The sequence below is a fragment of the Pinus tabuliformis genome, chromosome 4_1 (genome assembly GCF_031772625.1).
Source record: "Pinus tabuliformis cultivar Carrire ecotype Pingquan chromosome 4_1, CPIR1, whole genome shotgun sequence".
NCBI classification, from domain to species: domain Eukaryota; kingdom Viridiplantae; phylum Streptophyta; class Pinopsida; order Pinales; family Pinaceae; genus Pinus; species Pinus tabuliformis.
The window spans coordinates 102,687,326-102,701,694 of NC_142303.1; positions in this window are offsets into that span (position 1 = coordinate 102,687,326).

Below are 14,369 nucleotides of genomic sequence, written 5' to 3' on the forward strand. Positions count from 1 at the left end.
ACAAGCTGGATCAAACCATAATGATAGATACTCCTGTGTTGCTGTGCTGGGCTCTTTCTCTGCATCAAGGGCACCATCTTCTCAATATTCCGGCACATGAAAAATGGTATGTTCATCATCCGTACCCGTGTGAAATGCATGAACAAGCAAATATGGGACGAATACAAACATGAAAATCTGCCCTCACAGGTGAAATAGCACATGATGAGCCTCATCAAGGGAGCATACTCATCCCTCAAAAATCTGAAAGGAAATACACCAGTCATGTGCCTCATATATGCAAGTTTAATGTAGGGCTCATACTGAAATCTGTCCAATAGTTTGCGCTTGTTCCACTCTTCTCCAACATTAGGTATCCCTGTTGCTTGAGCAACCATCTCAGGTGTCAATGTAAAATCCACCCCTGCAAGGTTCACATGCCCGTCATGCAAATGCAAAACAAACAAGCGGACCAATTCCTTGTGATGCTGAATTTGAGAGATCCTCTCGCAAAACTCATAACATGACAGGTGGCGAAAACATGTGACTGCAAGTGGACAAGCCTGCAAATAGGTCAAAGAGGTGGGCTCCTCTCTCACATGGTGACCACTCTTACCACCCCTGTGAGGCCTCCTTTGTACCTCAACCTCTAGTGTTGACTCACGGTCATCACTTTGCTCATAGTCGGTTTCAGTTTCTGACATGGTTTCAAGAGCAAAGTGGCTGAAATGTACCGCTGCTTCTGCTCAAAAATCTGTTGTTTTAATTGTTGAAATGTTGTTTCAAGGGGACAAATAACACAAGGGAGATGTTAAGGAGGGGAGACTTTTAAGGGAAATTAGGGAAAATATATGAAATAGGGAATTAAGGGAATGAATCATGACATATACGCCATCACACAATTATAATTTGCAAGGGTTTTATGGGAGGTAGGGTTTAGGGTTATATTATTGATTTTTAGGAATAGGGGTAGGGTTTTAGGGCTTTTGGTATTTTTGGTAGGGAGATTAGGTAGAAATGATATGGGAGGTGGTAAAGGGATGTGGGGAAAAAGTGGGGGTGAAAAGGATGACCTTGAAAACAGCAAAACAAACCCTAGCTTTACTAGCACTTTGACATTCTTAAGCAAATACACATGGACTCCTCATTTGAAAATAATGGCTTTTAAATACATTCTCATGCTCTTTCAAGCTTTAGCAAACAATACATTTTGATGATTGGAGGCCTACCTGCAACCTTGAAGAAATTTGGTGTCATTTTGCAGTTTACAGGCAATTTTCTGTGGATGAATCCCTAACATGTAGCGCGCGGGTCTGGACGGGTCGCGCGCGCCCAACGCGTCGCGCCAGTGCTTTTTTCCAACTGCGATGACTCCCTTGACGCGTCGCGCCTGCCCAACACATCGCGTGCAGGTCTGAACGGGTCGCGCGTGGGCTCTGTCTGCAATTTCGCCCAGTTTCTCTTCAAATCGCCTTTCACTCTTGCTTTGAGGCAAATGATGAACAAATGGAGGGAGAGAGGGGCTTTATAAGCTTGATTTAAATTAATTTCCCCTCAAACCCTCTTTCTAATGTTTATAACATGACACTTTTTCAAAATTTAAATGCTGCTGACTTTATGGTTTCCTTTTGTCCTGAAATTGGTTGAACTGATGCTTTTTCTTGAAAATTTTTGCAGGGATAGCTTCTGAGGAATCTTGGCAAAGGGGACCAAGGCTGCATGCTGACTTTCGAAGAATTTTGAATTTTTACAACTTTTTACAAAAATGAGAAAATGACCTTGTTTTTAAAAACAGGGTTTTTAAATCCAAGGTAAAAATTAGCTGTACAAGATGAAATCTTTTGAAGAAATACTTTGATAGTCATGCCTCTGGCCTGCTGGGCATTTATTGACTTTTAAAGACATGACCTCAAAGACAAATTGGCCCTAAACCCTAGACCTAGGACTTTTGACCTCAAGACAAGACAAGTAACCTTGAAAGAGTTTATTGACTGAAACAACTTGATCCAGCAGTGCCAAGAGGGGAATAAAGACGCCAGCTCCTCCATCAGGGTTATGGCATGCCTAATGGAATGCAATGAGATGACACTGATGAGACACCTACTTATGCAAATGCAAAGAGCTTTGATCGCTGATTGAGGGCTACTAGACCGACTCTAACACACTCCATCACCATGATTGAGTCGGGTTGGGTTATTTTGTTCACCGGTCATATCGCCATTGGTCCTCCATACCATCCATCTTTTGGGGTTAATGCTACCAATCCATCTCATTTTTATTGATATGTTCAAGAGAATTCATTCAGAGAATTCACCAAACAGTCAATGCCTCATCCACTTCAATACCTTCAACCTCCATTTTTCATGGCCGCCATTCCTGAACCTTGTGTCGTTGATCGTTTTCACCTCCAAAAAATCATTTGCTTTGTTTCATGTCGTAGATGTGGGATACATTAAGGCCCTCCTACGACAAGTCACTTCTTGTCGACATTAGCTCATTATCCAAGAAGTTGACTTAGAAACAACCCTTTCAGTACTTTGAAGCTTGCATGCCTCAATGGCAAGTTTCTCACTTCCGGCGACAGGTTTACATCAATGGCCTTTGACCGAAAGATTTTTCATGGTGTTCGACATCGGATCATATATTCACACCATGTGAATTGTACTACAGTACCTTGAGGGTCATTATCATTATCGGTGATTCCTCTCGCGCATGTTAACAACTTACATTATTGGCTGGTAATCAGGCGATGTCTTTCCATGTTCGACTTCAGGACATCTTTTCACATGGATCGACTTGTACATCGAGTGAAGATTGAATGATTTTGAAGATCCTGGATCTAGTTTCATCCATCTGGTCTGTGATATATTCAGGGATATAAAGACATCAAATGTACACAGAAGCTGCACAAATAGTCATCTAAGCCAGGGAAGATGACTCTTCATAAGAAGAACCAGGCTGCAACTGCAGACAATTATCTGTCCTATGTACATGAAAATGAATTTATAAAGCTGAGCATGGGAATGCTCACCTTAGCTAGATCATGAAAATAATATGATGATGATGTATTGTATTGTATCTTATACAGGTCACCTTACAGTTCGAATACCTCGAATCCTCATGATAAAGAATTTCACCTGACATCAAAAGATTTATGACTTCATGCTTTAGGGGGCAACTGTTATAGACATATTTGGGCACTACAACCCCAATCTTATATGTCAATAAACCAAGGTCTCTTTAACCCCTAAAAGTGTTGTTTCATACCCTAAAATATCATGGTCAACTGATTACATCATTCCCCAAAAGTTCCACCTGAAAAACCACTCAGAACTGGCCAAAACTGAACCATACTGACTGCCCCACTGTCAAGGTGCAATGCATACTGACTTCTACACTAGCCAGGTGTGATGCATATTGAAGAGGCCTTCTGTAGGGTGCGATGAGCGAGGATGGACAAATGTCTGAGACAGTTTGATAAGTGGATGCTCATGGAATCTTCCAGAAACTTCTCCTATGACACTTGCCTCTCTGAATTCACCCAGGGATGAGTAAGAGATCCAAGAAATCTCCAAGTGGAACCAAGAACAACAAGTGGAATGACACTAATAAAAAACCCAAATATGACTCACACTCTTGCAGACATCTATAAATGGATCCCTCGTCTAGGAGATCTAGGGGCTGGAATTTTGTAATTTATATGGAAGTGCGGAAAGTTTATCTTTGAGAAAAGACATTGAATTGTTGGGTGATCTTGCTTTTCATGAGGTGAAGAGGGCTTTGATGTTGAGAGGATGATGTTGGATCAGACAACTAGGTTGTAATACTCCCTTCTACTATTAATAAATTTCTTTGAGTTTTCCTCCAGATGATCGTATATTTGTGAATGTTGTTATTTGTGAATGCCATTTTATGATCAACGTATTTTTGATTCTTCATTGTTTATGATATAATAGATTGAGATGCTTTGATGGTGTTTTGATACTTTATCTCTACAGGTATTCATTGAGCAGGATAATTAGGAGAAGAGGTGCAAACTCTATCAAGGGAGAGAGAAATCAAGCAAGGAGTCAAGCGAAAGATCCAGGTTGGTCCCTCTGCTTCTCTCTTATCTATCATACATAAAGGGAATTGCAATTTGATTTTGTTGTTTGTTTCTAGGATAGCTACCAATCCTAGTGGGACTAGCAGATCGAAAAGACACTAGTTTTCCCGGAAACAACAGGAGCCCTCAGTTCAGCGTATTGCAACGGACCTGGTAACGTCCGACCAAAAGGAGGTCGCATAGCTCAGGGAACATGCTCCCTAAACTATTCTTAGGCCTTCTTGCTATCTCAGGCATCTGATGCTGATACCATTCCAATCAATGTACATCTTTGTATCTAGAGTTACTATGTTTCCAGGAGATCTGTTAATCTCCCTCGCTGTATATAAATTGCAGGTTGTTCTTGTGAATGGGGATTCACCCATCACTATTGTAAACATCTGTTACCGAGTAATAAAAGATCATCTATTTTGTTGTTCTAGTTCTTTCAGTGGCTAACACAGCCCTGATTAGAGAGCTAGGCCCGCTCTTTTGATCAAGTGTTGCTTCTTTGTGTGAGTGTGATTTATTGGTTTATGGTTGTTGTTACAATTATTTATTGTTTATGATTATTTCTGCAGTTTTGTAATTTGTTAATCTTACAGTTATGTTTTGAATCTTAAACCATGATCCCTTGGTTGGAAAGCATTACGTGTCTGCCCCTGCATATACCTTGCACGTTGCCTTGAAAGGATACGCACCCGGATTGATAAAATTAATGTTGGAACAAGGTGGATAAATCACCCCTACTTGGACAACAATAGAGGGTTTTGTTTCCAACATCCTCATTTACAAAAACCTCTCGCAGTTGTTTAACATCTCTTATGGTTTGGTAGAAATGAAGGTATTAAAGGATGTTGGAAATAATACTGAGAGGGGGGGTGAATCAGTATTATCAAGTTCTTTTAACAAATCTTCCTTATTTATACTTTGAATTATTTTTGCATATCAGTACCATAAAATAATGAGCATGAACAAAAAATACAGATAGTCACACCAAAGAACACCAGATATAAGGTGGAAACCCAATGTGGGTGAAAACCACCTGCTGCAATATGTCTCTATCTTCTTTCAAATTAGAAACTCTTTTTACAATGATTTTGTACTGGTGCAGTCCTTTACCAGTACACAGGCTGCAACCTACAGAGAGCTACAACTCTCTCTCGTTTTCCAGTCTCTCCTGGAAGGGAGCTACAACCCCCTACTTCTAAGGATATAATTTTCAAACTGGATCCATAAACATCAAATGATCATCAAGTACATGTAAATTACACAGTCAACTTCAATAACCAGATCAACAGTAACAGAACTAAACACAGAACACCTTATCAACAGAAAAATTCAGTCAACAGAAGATCTTAAGACAGATACGCAGTTTTTCTTTCTCTAGCCAGCGTCGCTACGCACTTCACCTTCTGCTTCCCTGCGTATACCCGCAGAGAGCCTTCTGCTACACCACGTACCCATGCACTGCTTATTCAATTGCGCTGCGTACTGTTACTACAGGTACGCACCTAGAGACACTATCGCGCCGCGTACTGATACTAAAACCACGCACTCATAGATACTATCGCGCCGCGTACTTTTACTGTGCGTACGCACCTGAGCCTCTGTCGCGCTGCGTACCCACGCAGTTCTCCTTCTTCTGATCTGCGTACCCACGCAGTTCCCCTTCTTCTGCTCTGCGTACACACGCGGATCTCCTGTTTCTGCTCTGCGTACCCACGCACTTGCACCGTTAACCACCTACGTACTTCTGATTAGGGCCGAATTGGCAGTTCACCAGTGTGCTACAGTTAGTCGGATGCCCAGATCTGATCATGCGCTTGAGAGATCACTCTTCACAGATTCGCTTTTAACTTCACTTTCATATAGATCAAGCTTTTAAAAACAATAACCCAATATTTCAGATCTTAAGATATTCAATTTGCAAAAAGATACCTAGCCAAGTGATCTCCTTTGCTTTATATAGCCAAGCTCCTCCTAAAATCATGGATCAATACCATAGATAACCAATACCAGGGGCCCAAAAACATGGGGCTCAATAATAATAATAATATAAAACAATACCACGGGCCAAAACCATAGAATCAAGAGCGGCAGGCTAAATACCACGGGCCAAACATAGGAAACCCCACGTGAACGCGCTTCTCTGCCTTGAAGTAAGTGAAACTGGGGATACGCACCTTCTGAACGGGTGACCTGCGTGTCTGACCGCGGTCCCTTCACGGTGTACCTGCGTGTACACATCTTCTGAACTGTTCTCCTGCGTACTTCTTAAATTTTCAACATTTTGAGAGCCTGATCAGAGCATTGCCACTTGGGGGTGTTGCCATCAAGTACAACATCTGTAACATAGAGCCATACCAGAATCATAATGCCAACAATCTCCCCCTTTGGACTTGATGGCAACCTCAAAATCTTCAGCTTCATTCTCCCCCTTTGACATCAAAGGCAAAGGGTTATGCTCCCCCTAAGAACATGCTCCCCCTGAATATGAACCAGATCTACAAAGAAGAACCATAATCTACCAAACACCATAAATGACCATGAAAGAGATAGAGACATATTGCAGCTATAATTAGACCAGCATCCATGTTCTCTTTCTGTACATCCTCCATAATGCCAACAATGCATTATATGCTCCCCCTGAACCTGTGCCATTCAATCTTCAACCAATCCGCAACCCAGCACATGTACGCATATACCCCAAATGAACCATGCGTACAACCATCAATCAGAAGAGTTTCAACAATAAGATGATGCATCAACAACCCCCAGCTTTTGCCTGAGGTATTCAAAAGTCTCCCTGGGCAATGGTTTGGTGAGTATATCAGCCACTTGTTCCTTAGAAGGAACATACTCCAACTTGACCTTCTGTTCAAGCACTTGTTCCCGGAGAAAATGATACTTGATTGGTATGTGCTTGGTTTTTTAATGCATGTCTGGGTTCTTTGAGATGCTGATTGCACTTGTGTTATCACATAAGATGAGAATAGGTGGAGTACAAGTGATTTGAAAATCCTGCAAGGTCTGCATCATCCAAAGGAGTTGAGTGCAGCAAGATGCAGCAGCAACATATTCCGCTTCAGCTGTAGACAAGGCAATCGAACTCTGTTTCTTGCTGAACCAAGATACTAGTCTGGAACCCATAAAGAATGCACCACCACTTGTGCTCTTTCTTTCATCCACGCTTCCGGCCCAATCTGCATCTGTATAAGCATGAAGTGTGAGATCTGTATCTCTAGGATACCATAAGCCATAATTTTGAGTCCCTTGAAGATATTTGAAAATTCTCTTCACTGCCTGAAGATGAGTCTCCTTTGGATTTGCCTGAAATCTTCCAACTATTCCAACTGCATGCATGATGTCCGGTCGGGTACCTGTCAAATAAAGTAAACTTCCAATCATAGATCTGTAGGTTGGTTGATGCACTGCTGCAGATTCATCATTTGCACTGAGGCTACATCCTGTGACCATGGGTGTACATACTGGTTTTGCATCTTCCATGCCATATTTCTTCAAAATCTGTTTGAGATACTTGGTTTGAGACAAAAAGATCCCTCCTTCTTTTTGTTGGATTTGCAAACCAAGAAAATATGTCAGTTCTCCCAGCAAGGACATTTCGAATTCTTTCTGCATCACCAAGGCAAAGCTTTGACTCACAGCTTCTTCATTGCTGCCAAAGATAATTTCATCTACATACACAACAAGTATTAGCAATTTGTCATTTTCAACTTTTATATAAAGATTTCTATCTGCTGATCCTTTTGAAAAGCCTTGTTGATGAAGATATTTGTCCAAACGATAGTACTAAGCCCTTGGAGCTTGTTTGAGACCATAGAGAGCCTTTTTCAATCTGCATACAAGATTTGGATCATTTCCAAGAATGAACCCATCTGGCTGCTCAATGTATACTTCTTCTTCCAAGTCTCCATTCAGAAAGGCTGATTTCATGTCCATTTGAAATACTTTGAAGTTTTAAAAGCTTGAGAGAGCAAGGAACATTCGGATGGCCTCAAGTCTTGCAATAGGAGCAAAGGTTTCTTCAAAGTCTATTCCTTCTTGCTGCGCATACCCTTTACAAACAAGTCTGCCTTGTTTCTAATTACTTCTCCATTTTCATTCAATTTATTTTTGAAGACCCATTTTGTTCCGATAACATTCTTATCCTTTGGTCTAGGAACCAGCTCCCAAGTGTTGTTCTTTTCGATCTGCTCAAGTTCTTCATCCATTGCTTTCACCCAACATTCATCTTTGCATGCCTCTTTCACATTTTGTGGTTCAGTGGAGGAGAGTAATGCCAAATAGCTTGAAGCTTCTGCAACTGTTCTTCTTGTTTGTACACCTGCTTCTTTCTGCCCCACAATCTGAGATTCTGGATGATTCTTCTGAACATATCTAGATGTAGTCTTCTCTTCTATTCTTGTCTGCTCCTCTGGTTCTTCTTGAGGTTCTTCTTCTTCATCATTCTGTCTTTGAGGGTAGCCTTCATCTTCTTTGATGTCTTCATGATGTACTTGCCTAGGAATGTATCCCTTCTCATCAACCACTACATCAATGCTGTCAACGATTCTGCCAAGTCTTTTATTGTAGCATTTGTATGCTTTGCTATGTGGAGAATAACCAAGAAGAATACCTTCATCTGCTCTAGGTTCAAGTTTGCCAAGTTGCTCATCAGTATTCTTAATATAACATTTGCTCCCAAAGATTTTGAAGTGATTTACCGAAGGAGTCTCACCACACCAGAGCTCATGAGGGGTTTGAGTGATGTTCACCTGGACATTTGTTTTGTTGAGAATAAAAACCGCAGCATGTGCAGCTTCACCCCAGAAAGTTGCGGGAGTTCCCGACTCATCAAGCATAGCACGAGCCATTTGTTGGACTGTTCTGTTCATTCTTTCCACAACTCCATTTTACTGAGGAGTTCTAGCTGTAGATAATTCTCTTCTTATCCCATGTTCTTCACAGAAATCGAAAAATTCATTTGAGGTAAACTCCCCACCTCTGTCGGATCTGAGGCACTTAATTTTGTGTCCTGATTCATTTTCAACCAAGGCTTTGAAGGATTTGAATTTTTCGAATGCTTCATCTTTGTGCTTCATAAGTCCTAACCAGACAAACCTGGAGAAATCGTCAATGAATAATATCAAGTATTCTTCTCCTTGAGGTGTTCTTTTCCTGAATGGACCACATGTATCTGTATGTACTAGCTCGTATCTGTATGTACTAGCTCAAGAGGCATGCTAGCTGATCCTTCCTTCTCTGGAAAGGTTCTGGTTTGCTTTCCAAACTGACATGATTTGCATATGGTGTTGTCTGGAATTTTGATATCTGGAAGATCGCGAACTGCCTGATATTTGCATGCTTTCTCTTATTTGTGAAAAGCTTAGATGCCCCAACCTCCGATGCCATAACTAGTGCTCATCATCCTTGCTCAGATAGCATTGTTGTTGTCCTTCTTCAAATATGTATAGATTATTTGGAGTTCTTTTACCTTTGATCACTGTTTTACCTGTATCAAGATCACAAACAAGACATCCATTTGATCTGAATATCATCTCGGTTCTTTGATCACACATCTGGCTGATACTTAGAAGATTATGCTTCAATCCATCAACATACAAAACATTTCCAGCCTTGACCTTTTCTTTTAACTGAGCAATGCCTTTTCCTTTTATGGTTGCAGGAGTATCGTTTCCAAAAGAAACTTTCTTTCCCTTTTCTAGAGCAGAATATGACTCGAGTTTTTCTTTATCACCTGTCATATGCTTCGAACATCCACTGTCAATGTACCATAGATTTTCCTGTCCTTCTGCATAAAATGCTATCCCACATCTTTCTGTTTGTGGTTCCTTTATTCTCCATGTTTTGGTGCTTGAGGCTTGCTCCTTTGTCTGCTGAAACCTGCTCCTGCATTCAGAATCTTTATGACCAAAGTTATTGCAAATAGAACATTCAACTTCAATTTCAAGAGCCGAAAAGTTGTTATAGGTCCTTTTTGTAATCCCGGTCATACTTCTTTGTTTTTGAGCTTCTCTAGTCATGATTGTTCTATATGCAACACATTGAGCTGCTTTGTGACCAAAGTTATGGCAAGAGAAACATTGTCCATTGAAGAAACTTCTGCGGTTATCAAATCTACCGGCCAAATGATTGTAATTTCTATTGTCATCCATTCTTGAACCAAATTGAGAAGATTTTACCTGTGGCTGGTTGTAGCTTTTGTTCACCCTTAAGACGGATTGCCCCTGATAGTCTCTGTTTGCAATTCGTCCCTGCTTTACCTGATGGTCTCCATTGTGCTTTTGCTCATTCCTTCTTGCTGCATCAAGATAACTTTTTGAGGTGGATGCTTGAGAAGTTTCTCCATTATAGCCCAGACTTGTCTTGTTTAGTGGAGAACGTTGTACATTGATAATCTCATCCAAAGTTTCAGATCCTTTGACAAACTTAAGATTAATAGCTTTTGTTTTCTCAATCTCTTTTCTAAGACCAACAATTTCACCTTCTAATTTTTCAAGATGTTTTTCCTTTTCATCAATTTGAAATTGTAGAGTATCAATGATCATATTCTTTTCTTCTATACATCTCTTGAGTTTAGTAATTTCTTCATAAAGGCTATCCACATCTATAGCATCCATATAATCGTCATCTTCAAATGCCATTAACAATTTATAGTCATTACCTCGTTCATCTTCATCACTATTTGATAGACCATCACTATCTTCATGAGTGTAGTAGCTTTTCTTATTTGCACTCTATTTCTTGTTCCATCTAGCAAGTTCCTTTCCTTTATCCTTGTAAGGGCATTTTGCAGCATAATGGCCTACTCTTCCACAAGCAAAGCATTTAAAAGGTAACTTACCTCTGAACCTTCCAGAACCCCTTTGAAGATTTCTGACAAAATTTGATTCTTCTTCTTCCTCTGGCACGTGACTTGCTTCATAATAATCTCCTTTGCCTAAAGCCTTGAAAGCAGCTTCTCTTCTGTCTGATGGACCTCCCTTTCTCATTTCATAAGCAGTTAGAATTCCGTGTAGCTGAGACATAGTAAGAATTCGTAGATTTTCCTTTTCTTCTATTGCAGACACTTTAGATTCAAACTTGGGGGACAATGATCTTAGAACTTTTTCAACCACAATAGCCTCTTTTATTTCTTCACCCAAGTTTTTCATGCAATTAACAATCTCATCTACCCGAAGAAAATAGTTAGCCACACTTTCATCATTATACATCCTGAGATTCTCATACTGAATCCTGAGAGTTTGAAGTTTAGCACGCTTTACCTGTTCATCTCCTTCGTAGCTCAAGACAATCTTGTCCCATATTTCTTTTGCGGATTTATATTGCATAACCTTTACGAATTCTGTTTGAGATAAGCATCCCAGCAAATTATTGACTGCTTTAGCATTTGTTTCATATTTCTTCTTTTCGGCCGCATCTGTAGGAGTAGCTGAAGGAAAAGTGTAGCTTGTATCTATGATATCCCAAACTTCTGTACCAAGAGATTGAAGATAGGCAGTAACTCTTACCTTCCAATAATTGAAGTTTGTCCCATCAAAAAATGGTGGCCTAATTGATGCTTCCCTCTCGTAGTTGCTCATGATGAATGATCTTCCTTCAAGCGATCAAGCTTCTCCGAAGGACCTGCTCTGATACCAATTGTTGGAAATGATACTGAGAGGGGGGCTGAATCAGTGTTATCAAGTTCTTTTAACAAATCTTCCTTATTTATACTTTGAATTATTTTTGCATATCAGCACCATAAAATAATGAGCATGAACAAGAAAGACAGATAGTCACACCAAAGAACACCAAATATAAGGTGGAAACCCAATGTGGGTGAAAACCACCTGCTGCAATATGTCTCTATCTTCTTTCAAATTAGAAACTCTTTTTACAATGATTTTGTACTGGTGCAGTCCTTTACCAGTACACAGGCTGCAACCTGCAGAGAGCTACAACTCTCTCTCGTTTTCCAGTCTCTCCTGGAAGGGAGCTACAACCCCCTACTTCTAAGGATATAATTTTCAAACTGGATCCATAAACATCAAATGATCATCAAGTACATGTAAATTACACAGTCAACTGCAGTAACCAGATCAACAGTAACAGAACTAAACCTAGAACACCTTATCAACAGAAAAAATTCAGTCAACAGAAGATCTTAAGACAGATACGCAGTTTTTCTTTCTCTGGCCAGCGTCGCTATGCACTTCACCTTCTGCTTCCCTGCGTATACCCGCAGAGAGCCTTCTGCTGCACCGCGTACCCACGCACTACTTATTCAATCGCGCTGCGTATTGTTACTGCAGGTACGCACCCAGAGACACTATCGCGCCGCATACTGCTACTGAAACCACGCACTCATAGATACTATCGCACCGCATACTTTTACTATGCGTACGCACCTGAGCCTCTGTCGCGCTGCGTACCCACGCAGTTCTCCTTCTTCTGATCTGCGTACCCACGCAGTTTCCTTTCTTCTGCTCTGCATACACACACGGATCTCCTGTTTCTGCTCTGTGTACCCACGCACTTACACCATTAACCACCTGCGTACTTCTGATTAGGGCCGAATTGGCAGTTCACCAGTGTGCTACAGTTAGTCGGATGCCCAGATCTGATCATGCGCTTGAGAGATCACTCTTCACAGATTCGCTTTTAACTTCACTTTCATATAGATCAAGCTTTTAAAAACAATAACCCAATATTTCAGATCTTAAGATATTCAATTTGCAAAAGATACCTAGCCAAGTGATCTCCTTTGCTTTATATAGCCAAGCTCCTCCTAAAATCATGGATCAATACCATAGATAACCAATACTAGGGGCCCAAAAACATGGGGCTCAATAATAATAATAATATAAAACAATATCATGGGCCAAAACCATAGAATCAAGAGCGGCGGGCTAAATACCACGGGCCAAACATAGGAAACCCCACGTGAACGCGCTTCTCTGCCTTGAAGTAAGTGAAACTGGGGGTACGCACCTTCTGAACGGGTGACCTGCGTGTCTGGCCGTGGTCCCTTCATGGTGTACCTACGTGTACGCATCTTCTGAACTATTCTCCTGCATACTTCTTAAATTTTCAACATTTTGAGAGCCTGATCAGAGCATTGCCACTTGGGGGTGTTGCCATCAAGTACAAAATTTGTAACATAGAGCCATACCAGAATCATAATGCCAACAAAGGACCCTACTTTTCAGAATTTCGGGAGGAAAAATCTATAAGATAGTCAGTGGCTTGGAGGCCACCTCAGCAAATATGAGTTTCAATCAAATTTGAATTTCTCTTCTTTATCAACATAAATCCTCAAGGATAGTACCATAACTCTTGAAATAGTTTTAGTTACCTTTATTTGTGTTCTATTTTTGCAATACAATTTTTAGATATTTGTAATAGCTCTTGATATTTTTATCAAGATATTTTGTGAGGAAATTGTATAAATACTTCATCAATTGAAGTAATATGTGTGGGATTTTGATGCCAAGGCTCTTTACTTTATAATATCTTCCACTATAGGATTTCTAATGAAAGCCTTCTGTCTCCAGTTTGAAAAAAAATTGTGGTTTATATTATGTCTTTCTTGTGTTTCATATCTTATTTCTACACATGTTCAAAGCATTTATAGGAAGGTTTGGGTAAGTGTGGATTGAGTATCAATCTATTCTTAAATCCCCTGCAAAACCATAACCTTTATAAAGAGATTATCTTATTGGATTGTTTGTCCAAGATAACTCCTCTTTGACTGGTTTTTTCTTTATGCCTTCTGATAGCCATTAAAAGAGATTAGCTTATTGGACTATCTGTTCAAAATAGCTCCTCTTAGAATTGGTTTCAGTTTGGCCTTCTTGAATACTTTGTAATGTGTTTTTTTGGGCTGTAGAAATCTTCTACACGCATCCAAATTTCCCTAGTTGTTAAGAAGTTTGTCTGACTACTTAATTATTAGGAATCTCCTTACATTCTTCTATCATAATCCTTGAAAAGCTAAGTCATTTTGTCAGGATGGAAGCTGACACGTTCTGAAGGGACCCTGTGAGAGAGGCCTTTAATCATGGATAGAGATTGCCATTTATCGCCAACCACCCCCAATTAAAACCATAAATATTGCCATTGTGCTTCAAAGGATTTTGTTCAGTGACAGGTGAACAATGTTAAACAAAGCATCGTAACCACTGAGGAAGCCCCCTCTGGTTCAAGGGCCAGCTTGAACTTAAAGGCTAGTTGAGTTGGTTTCCTGGCGTAGTTTTTGTAGCCAAGGACTGTGTACAGGAAACAAATACAACAAAACCCA